We start from the raw sequence: 9,554 nt of genomic DNA, 5'->3' as shown, positions 1-9,554 counted from the left end.
ATATTGATATATATATATATATATGCTAAGCGCCTTCAAGTGAGTGGCATGTGTAAGGACTTGGTTTTTTTTATGATATGTGTTAACATGACTAGCCAAATGTATTGGCCTATATTGAGTTATTTGTATATGGCCATGAAGGGTGGCTCATATTGATTATAATTTGTGAACCTATCTATTTATGCTATGTTCTAATGCTTGTGATGTGATTATGGTTGGTGTTATGAAATATGTGCATGATGAATGTTTTATGACCAATCTAAATGGTCATGGCCATGAATTAAATGTGTAATGTAGAAATAAAGATGTAAAGGATTAAGGATAACTTAAAGGCTTGGAAAATAGCCTCAGTGTTGGCCACAAGGGGTGAGACACTGTCGTGTGTCTCAATTGTGTGGGGGACACGGCCTTAGCATACGGGCGTGTGGCTTGGCCGTGTGGTCCAAATTATTCACTGATGTCATAGTCAGAGAGTTACACGACCTGGGGACACAAGCGTGTCGAAGGCACACGGGCGTGTCCCTGTGTCCACACGGGCGTATGACCTTGTGTCATGGAAAAATTTTCTAAGTTTTCACAAAAATTTCTAAGGTTCTCGGTTTAGTCCCTAACTACTTTCAATGCATGTTTAAGGCTTCGTAGGCCCGTGTATGGGACATTATGCATGTGTATGAAAAGTTTTGATACGAAAAAAATTGTAGCCTGATTTTTACATGTTTGTAAATGATTAAGTCCGGTAATGCCCCATACCCTGTTCTAGCGTCGGACATGGGTAAGGGGTATTATAGGGTCAAATTTTAGACTTTAGTTTTCTTTCAAATTAGTCCTTGAAATAGCTAAATCAAGTTACAACGATCTCAAAAATATAAAAATCTTAAAAACGGGATAAGAACAGACTTACAATCGAGCTTGAAAGTGGCCAAAACCCTAGCTATGTCTTCTTCCTCAAGTTTTCAGCTAAGGGACTAATTTGATGAAGATGAACATCTTTTATTAGTTAATTTTGTCTTTATTTACTAGATTACCAAAATGCCCTTCATTTAAACTTTGAAAATTTTCCCTAACCATGTCTATTTTTGTCGATTTTAAAGTATAATGGTCTAATTACCATTTAAGGACATCTAATTTAGAATTTCATAACAACTTACTACCTTTAGCCTATATAACTCAATTTTTGCACCTATTGCAATTTAGTCCTTCTAGACAAATTGAGCACTTAATCGATAAAATTCCTAAACGAAATTTTCACACAATTATTCTATCATGCTATAGACCTTAAAGAAATAATAAAATAAATATTTCTACTTCGAATTTTTGGTCCCAAAACCACTGTTTCAATTTGAACCCAAAACAGGCTATTACAGAGAGGAAGGAGCACATGAAGGCACGTAAAGGAGCACGAAAAATCTCCCTTAAAAGGAAAATGAAGAGGATTCCAAAATTTTTTTAGAAAACTCTAAAGGAGCTGATATTAAACTAGAATCGAAAGAGGTAGCCAAATCGGTAGTTGAGCCAAAAGATAAATCCATAGAAGAACTTGCAATGAAAAGGATACCATTCCCTTTATGGTTGGAATAAAATCAAAGAAAGTACGAGGATGAATTTGTAAGTTTTCTCAACTCATTTAAATCCCTTAATGTTAACTTTCCTTTAATTGATCTGATTGAAAAAGTTCCTAAGTATGCCAAATATTTAAAAGAAATCATGTCTAGATGTAGGAAAGTAAAAATAGGACAGTAAGTTAACATAAGCACATCATGTAGTGTGATTATTTCAAAACACATTACCCCAAAACTAAAAGACCCGGCAAGTTTTACGATACCTATAGAAATAAGGGACATCCATTTTAGTAAGGCTTTATGTAATTTAGGAACCAACATTAATTTAATGCCCCTATCTATTTATGAAAAGCTTAGATTAGAGGATCTTAAAAATACAAAAATCTCACTACAATTAACCAATAGGTCTTCAGTACAACCTAAAGGAGTATTTAAAGATGTATTAGTCAAAGTGAGGAGTTTTATCATCCCAATGGACTTTGAAATCTTAAACTTTGAAGGAAACCGTGAAATACCCATTCTGCTAGGTAGACCATTCTTAGCGACATTAGGTTCCACTATTAACTTAGAAAATAATGAATTAATAATGAAGATGAATGGTGAGATAGAAATATTTAAATGTGGTGACCAACAGATTGAGGAAAATAGGGAAAAGTTAGGAAAGCCGTGTTATGAACTAACTTTTCTAAAACCTAACTACCTCGAGGTAGGGAAAGCATTCTATATGATTAGTGCAGGTTAGGCAAACAAGTTTCGAGAGTGAGATAAGTGAAGGAAAGTGGAATGGCACGATGGACGCTGGACGAACACTGATTGAACTGAAGAAGCATCCCTAGATACATTAATTGAGTTGACGGATGAATCAAGCAGCAACACTTAATAATTTAAGATTAAATTTTAATTTTATGTATAATATTGTATTTTTAACAAACCAATTAGTTTAGACCTTAACTACTACTACATTTTTTAATAAACAAAACCCAAGACACTTTGAAAATTGGAAATTTGGGTTAAAACAGAGTTAGTGTCGCAACACCACCTCAAAAATCAAGGGACTCAAGAAAACCATCACAATGTCATGACACAGAAGATAGATTCCCCAAGGTCGAAATTTTTAGAGTGTGTCACGACATTGAACCTCGACTTCACGACATCAGTATCTTGCCAAGGGTGTCGTGACATGAAACCTCTATGTTACGACATTGCTGCAATTTTCTACAAGGTCGACCGAACTCGATCACATAAACCATCGGTCTCAAACTTGTTTTAATCCATTTTTAACATTAATAAAACCCTTGTTTCAACCCTAAAGCATATTATTAACCTTCTTTAAACTCTAAAGCCCTCTCTAACTCTTTCAAAAACTTTAAATTCTTAAACCTTAAAACCCCTTTTTCAATTGAAACCAACTCCTTTTTAATAAGTGTAGGAACCAAGAGAAAGCATTCACAAGACGACATCTCTATGAGGAATCCAAGGCATCTTCACTCGAAGTTAAGGGTTCTAAAATTCTTTTTTACTGTTCCTTGATATCTTGTTAAGTTTTAGCATAGGATTATATCAAACTTGCCACCTAGGAAATTTAGAAAAATGAATGAACAAGAACCACTGACGATTTTGGATCCTCTAAAGTTTCAAAATAAAAATGCTGAAAAATATTTCTTTGAACTCAAAGGTAAAACCTTTATCCAAGAAAGGAGATTCAAACCATCGATGGTTCTTTTTAATGAAATTTGGTATTTAGTATGGTATCATAGATGGGAGCGTTTTTGCACAATCTCGAAAGAAAATATTGTTATTTCTCTATTGTAAGAATTTTATGTCGCTCTCAGGGACGAGAAAACTCAGAGACCACATAGTGTTATGTGGAAAACAGTAACAATAAGGGGCAAGAATGTGTCATTCTCCCCATAAAAGAGTTGCAAATATTATAATGCTCTATATTATGAATCTAGTTACTTACAGAATATTGATTTAACAGAATTTAAAGACATTGATATGGAAAGCGTCATAAAATATTTAACTGAAAACAGAAAGAATGAAACCTCTGACCCCAACCAGACTATCGACTAATTTTAATCAAGCTATAATGTTCCCAATAGCCAAAATGTGGATAAAATTTATTTGCATTCGAATTACACCCGCTCTTAACGTTTCTAATGTCAATAAATTCTGAGATATTTTATTATGTGGCATTTTATAGAAAAAAAAACATGCATAGGATAATAGATTTATTAGAGTATGAAGCATTGCGTCAGTGGCAGAAGGTTGAGATTTTCTTTATAAAGCATTGCGTCAGTGGCAAAAGGTTGAGATTTTCTTTCCCATCTTGTGAAATTTTGTAAAAGCGCAGATGTTCCAATGGAAGAGAATAAGCAATTCTTGCACCCAACAAGGAGTTTAATCAATAATTTGATGTACATTTACTACGTAGAACTCAACTGAAAGCAGATTATCAATTGGAACCAAAGGAGAAAGGAAAAGATGGACTCCCCTGCCTCACTCAAAAGAAAAGTAAAGATGACACCTCAAAGAAAAATGGGTGAGAGTAGTGAAGTAAAAATAGACGGAATGATACGATAGATGCAAGAAACAGGCTCAGTCCTTCAAGAATTCACACGGTAGAACAACATGAGACTTCCTAATTATCTACCAGATATGTTTGGTCCAATGCAAATTCATCATAGAGAAGAGGAGAAATGAAGTGAAGAAGGAGGTGATAGTGAAAAGGAAAAAGGAGACTAGACTGAAAAGGAGGAGATAGCTTCTGAGGAAGAGGAAGAGGATTAAGCTAAAATTTTAAATTTTATTATTTTAAGGCTATAATTAATTTTGGGATAATGTTTATTTGTTATTTTAGAAGTAAAATTAACAGTAGATTGTTATTTATTTTTCTATTTTAAAGTTTCCTGTGAAGGAACTCCACACAAAAGAAACATAACAATTTAGAATTTACAATGTTCAAAGGAAGAAACACCCACCAATAGCTTACGAAACTACCACGATCAATCAAGTAACCTCTTTCCTTATCTTTTCATGGCTACACATTGAGGATAATGTGTTATCTAAAGTGTAAGAGGTAACATAGAAAATTTGTTTCAATTTTATGTTTTTCTTTTAATTTTTATTGTCAATTGTGTGCTTGAGCTTTTAGAAATTCAAGTAATTGGTTAGGAGCATGCATATAGGTTGATTGTATTCACTATAAATTTGGGCATGATAGTAGATGATTTTTAATTTTTAATTATTAAGACTGCTCAGTTCTGTATATTACACTGTAAATAGGCATTGAGCAATTGAATGTACCAAATGATATAGAGAATATAGGGAAACGAGCATGCTAGTATGTATGATAGATTGTTGAATTTTTTATTGTTTGGTTAATTAAATTTGTAAATATTGAGATACCTAGGGATGACCTAAGGCATTGTTTGGTATACACCTAGAGACAAAAAGTTAACCCCATCTTTTCATCCTTAGTACCTATATTTAAGCCAAAAAAACACTTCTTGATAAACCTCCATGCAAAACTCGATCCAAAAACATTAATTTGTATTTGTCCTTTTTATTTTTCTTGAAATGCATGACTATAAATGCCTGGCCATACATTTTGAGGGTTAAGTAGAGACATCATTGTAGATTTTGTAAAAACATAGTGAAATAGGAAAGACTGGTGTGATATAGTATTTATAGGTTAGCCTATAAAGTGCAAAACAATAGAAAAATTCAAAAAGTTCCTTCTTTCCTATTCTTTAATTTTGTTCGTAGTTATTCAATATGTTTGCAAATTGTTTTGATTTTTTTTCCATTAACAATGATGACTTAATTTTGTTTTGGCTAGAATGATTGCATTAATTTGATAAAGTTCATTTTGATTCAAGTTTATGATTTTTTGTGCCTCAGTCGTTCATGCTTCTAATTAAAATCATTTATGTATTTCATGTATTAAAATATGTTTGGATGCATTAAAATTAGTTGATTGATCCTAAATAGATGGTGATTAATGGACGCAATAATTGGAAGGTGCATGCTTAATTTAGATCCTAACCCGATTAAATTAAAGGTTCGTAATAACTTGAAAGAGCTCTATTACCTTGCATAACTTTTAGGTTTATGTGATTAAATTGTTTCAAACCTAACTTGTCAGCGTTACTTCACATAAATTCTAAGGAATTCTTAGTTAAATATAGACATAAAAATATACATGTTTTTCTAAGTATAAGATTTTGAAAGAACTTATATCAAATTCCAAGTTAATGAATGATCGAGTTGCCATGAAATTTTCTCGAAACATTGTTAAGCATGATGAAAAATGAATTGAGTCAAATGTTGTAATTATTCTAGCTTTTTCATATTATTGTTGTTAAACTTGTGAAATTGATGCTAAACCATCAGCTTGCATATTTCATCTCATTTGCATTTAGTTAATTAATTTAATCTTAACATCTATCACCCCAAATTATTGTGTTTTTTTACCAACTTGTAAATTCATAATTTTGCAATTATTTGACTAACAAATATAGTCCCTGTAGAGACGATAACTCTTATACTTACTTATTACTTGATAACGACTATGTACAATTGCATAAACCTACGCGTTAGAAGTTTTTGGTGTCATTTCTAGGGACTGTTGCCTTAATCATTTTTTTTTGAAATTATTCTTTGCAATTTCATTTATTTTGTTTTTAACTTTATTAATTATTTTGTGATTTTTTTATTATCTTGTAATTTGGTTCAATTTTCTTTTCTTTTATTTTTTTACTATAATAGTTTTCGTTATTATTTTGGTAATCATGGATTCTCTATAACATGTTCAAGAAGGAGCACTTGCTTATAACGATCGCAATTTAATCATTGTTGCCGATGACAGAATCTGTGGCATTCGACAATATGCCATTCCTCTCTTCAATGAACTCAATCAGGGTATGAGACCCGAAATTGAGGCTCCACAATTTGAACTAAAGCCTATGATGTTCCAAATGATTCACATAATGAGCCAATTTAGTGGGATGTCTACTGAGGATCCGTATCTTTATCTTCGGCTATTCATGGAAGTGAGTGACTCGTTCAAATTAGTCGGGGTGACCCAGAATGCATTGAGACTGAGATTATTTTCAAACTCCTTAAGAGATAGAGCATGAGCATGGTTGAACTTCCTATCGTCCTATTCCGTAACTACATGGCAAGAGTTGGTTGCACATTTCTTAATGAAATACTTTCCTCCATCTCTGACTGCCTAGCTCCGAAATGAAATCACTTCATTTCAACAATTTCATTGTAACACCCTAAATTTTGGGGTTAGAAGTTTTGAGATTTGTGTTTAGGTTCAGTGAGTAGGTTGAGCAATTGGGTTGATTTTCGCATTTTCATGTCAAAATGAGCTTGTTGGTTCGGTGGTTGGATGTGTGTTAGTTTACCTCTGGGTTTTGAGTTCAAATCCTCATGTATGTTTAAGGAATTAATTTTATTTGAGTTTTTTTTAAGTTATATATATGTTATTTATTTTATTGTATTTTTATTTTTGGAAAAAAAAGTTGTTTCTAAAATTCTTTTGCACGTTCTCTTTCCCGTTTTTTTTTGTTTCGTCTCTTTTTCCACGTTCTTGTTATTCTTTTTAGTTCTTTTACCTTTCTCTCTTTCATTGTTGGAGAATTAATTATAGCCGTATTTTTGTTCTCTAAATGAATTCTGGGTTTTAGTGTTGACGTTGTTGGCTGATTGTCCTTGTGCGTTACGTTTGATTGGGTGCGAAATTAGGTAAGTATTGTCTTTGGAATTAAAGGAAGAATTGCTTTGATTTCGTTTACGTTGTTGGATTGAATTCTAATAGTTTAGTTGCATGTAAAATTCAGGTTTCCAAATGGTTTACTGGAGTGAATCGAGTAGTTCTTGGTGCTTGTTATCGCATTCTAAGATGTGTGTTTTGAAACTGTTCAATTTCGGTATCGAATTGCTATTGGATTCAATGGAATTTGGAAACTTCTTGTATGTTCTTGAAATTGTTGATATTGGGTATTGGATTGCATGCTATTCTGTAAATTGTGGTATAGTTCTAAGTTACCAAGTGTTGGGGGCCATTTTGATGTCAAACCATGATTTTTTAACTTGTTTTGGTGAGGTTTCGTGACCACACAGGTGAGCACATAGGCGGTCCACACGACTGTGTGAAATTGAGAATTAGGGTTTTTGGGCGATTTTTCATGCCACACGGTCGTATGGGTACAATTTGGGGATTTTTTCGATTTTCAAATAGGTGTGTGTGATTTCCATACGGCTGTGTCTACTCTGCACTTAATTTTAGCACTTTTGGACAGTGAGTTACACGTGCTGCTCACACTGGTGTATGTGGCCTTCACATGAGCATGCAGACCCCCGCACGACCTAGGCACTTCCACATGGCTGGGACACACTGCCGTGTGGCCCTATTTCGTCAATTTTTGTACTGTGTTTGTTTTTGTTCTGATTATGATTTTGTGTTTTTCGACCCTTGGCTAGGTCTTAGTAAGGGTGGTCAGGACTTTGTTTCAGCCTAGACTTGTGCGTTATTTGCAATCATAGCTCTAATTAAGCGATTCAATTGAGTGTTAATTAATGTTATGTTATATCTTATTCTGATTTCGGGCATTTGAATGTATGCATTTCTGATTTTGTATTTTGTTTCTCTAAGTCTGTCTACGAATGGTGTGCATTTTGCATTTGCATTAATCTTTTTGGTTTAGGTTGTGAAGAGAAGGAAGATTGATTCTGATTTGGCAGTTTAACTACAACTTATCGTTACATCGGTTTACCATAATACACTGTACTGCATATACGCCAGCTTTGCTACGTATTATTATCTGAGTGGCTTAGTCCACATACATGGTGCGTAGGCCTGGATGGGCCTTTTGAGGTCCTATGTGGTGTATTTGGTTGGATAAGCTTAAACAGCCCTTTTGAGGTGTGATCGGGGAGCAGAGAGGTGTTTTGGCTGGACGGGTGGGTTTTTTTATTACTTGTTGCATTCATTTTTGCATTCTATCTGTCTGTCTGATTGTGAGACTGGTTGTTTACAAATCAAGGTGTTTTAGTACTGATACATTTGATTTGTTTGTGAAGACTATTCGTATATCGAATTGCCATTGAGATTTTGTTATTATGACTTTTTGGTGTTCGTTTTTTTGTCGTTTTCGAACTCACACTGAGTCGTGTAGCTCACCCCCTTAGTTTATCCCTTTACAGGTACCCTCATTTTCTGCAGCTGGACTTGGCATGTTGGAGGTCTCGGAGTGACATGATTTACACAAACTAATAAAATGACTTTTCAGACTTTTTAAATTTGTGAACTGTTCAAGACTATAAACATCTATAAAGACTGTGGTACAATCAAATTTTAGATTTTCGTAAATAGTTTGTTTTGAATTCTAGAAACTTGAAACTTTACTTCTGAATGCCTTCGACGTGACTTGAATTCTATATTTTGAATCCTAAAAGGGCTAAACAGTTTAGTTCGATTTTAATAATTGTGTTCGTATAAGATTTTAACAACTTGTTTGTAAAATTGTTTTAGATCACTTTGGTGATCAATGTAACCTCTGAGATTTGGTCTAAACTTCTAGGTCGGATTTTGGGTCGTTACATTTATGAAGAATCTCTATATGAGACATAAGAGAGGTTTAATGAGTTATTATGAAAGTGCCTTCATCATGACATTCCTTATTGTGTTCAAATGGAGACTTTCTATATTGGTTTCAACATTCATACTAGAATGATGGTGAAGGCTTCAGCAAATGGAACCCTTCTTTCTAAGTCTTATAATGAGGCTTATCAGTTTATTGAAAGAATTGTCAACAATAACTATCAATGGCCAACCAACCGAGTAGCCATTAGAAGACGAGTAGAAGGAGTACATGAAGTTTATACTCTCACTTCGCTTGAAGCTCAAGTATCTTCTATATCCTCAATGCTTAAGAATTTTACTATTAACAATCTTAATAATGTTGTAGCCCAGCCACCAAG

The sequence above is a fragment of the Gossypium arboreum genome, chromosome 4, assembly GCF_025698485.1.
Source record: "Gossypium arboreum isolate Shixiya-1 chromosome 4, ASM2569848v2, whole genome shotgun sequence".
Lineage (NCBI taxonomy): Eukaryota > Viridiplantae > Streptophyta > Magnoliopsida > Malvales > Malvaceae > Gossypium > Gossypium arboreum.
This window is presented reverse-complemented; position numbering follows the sequence as displayed.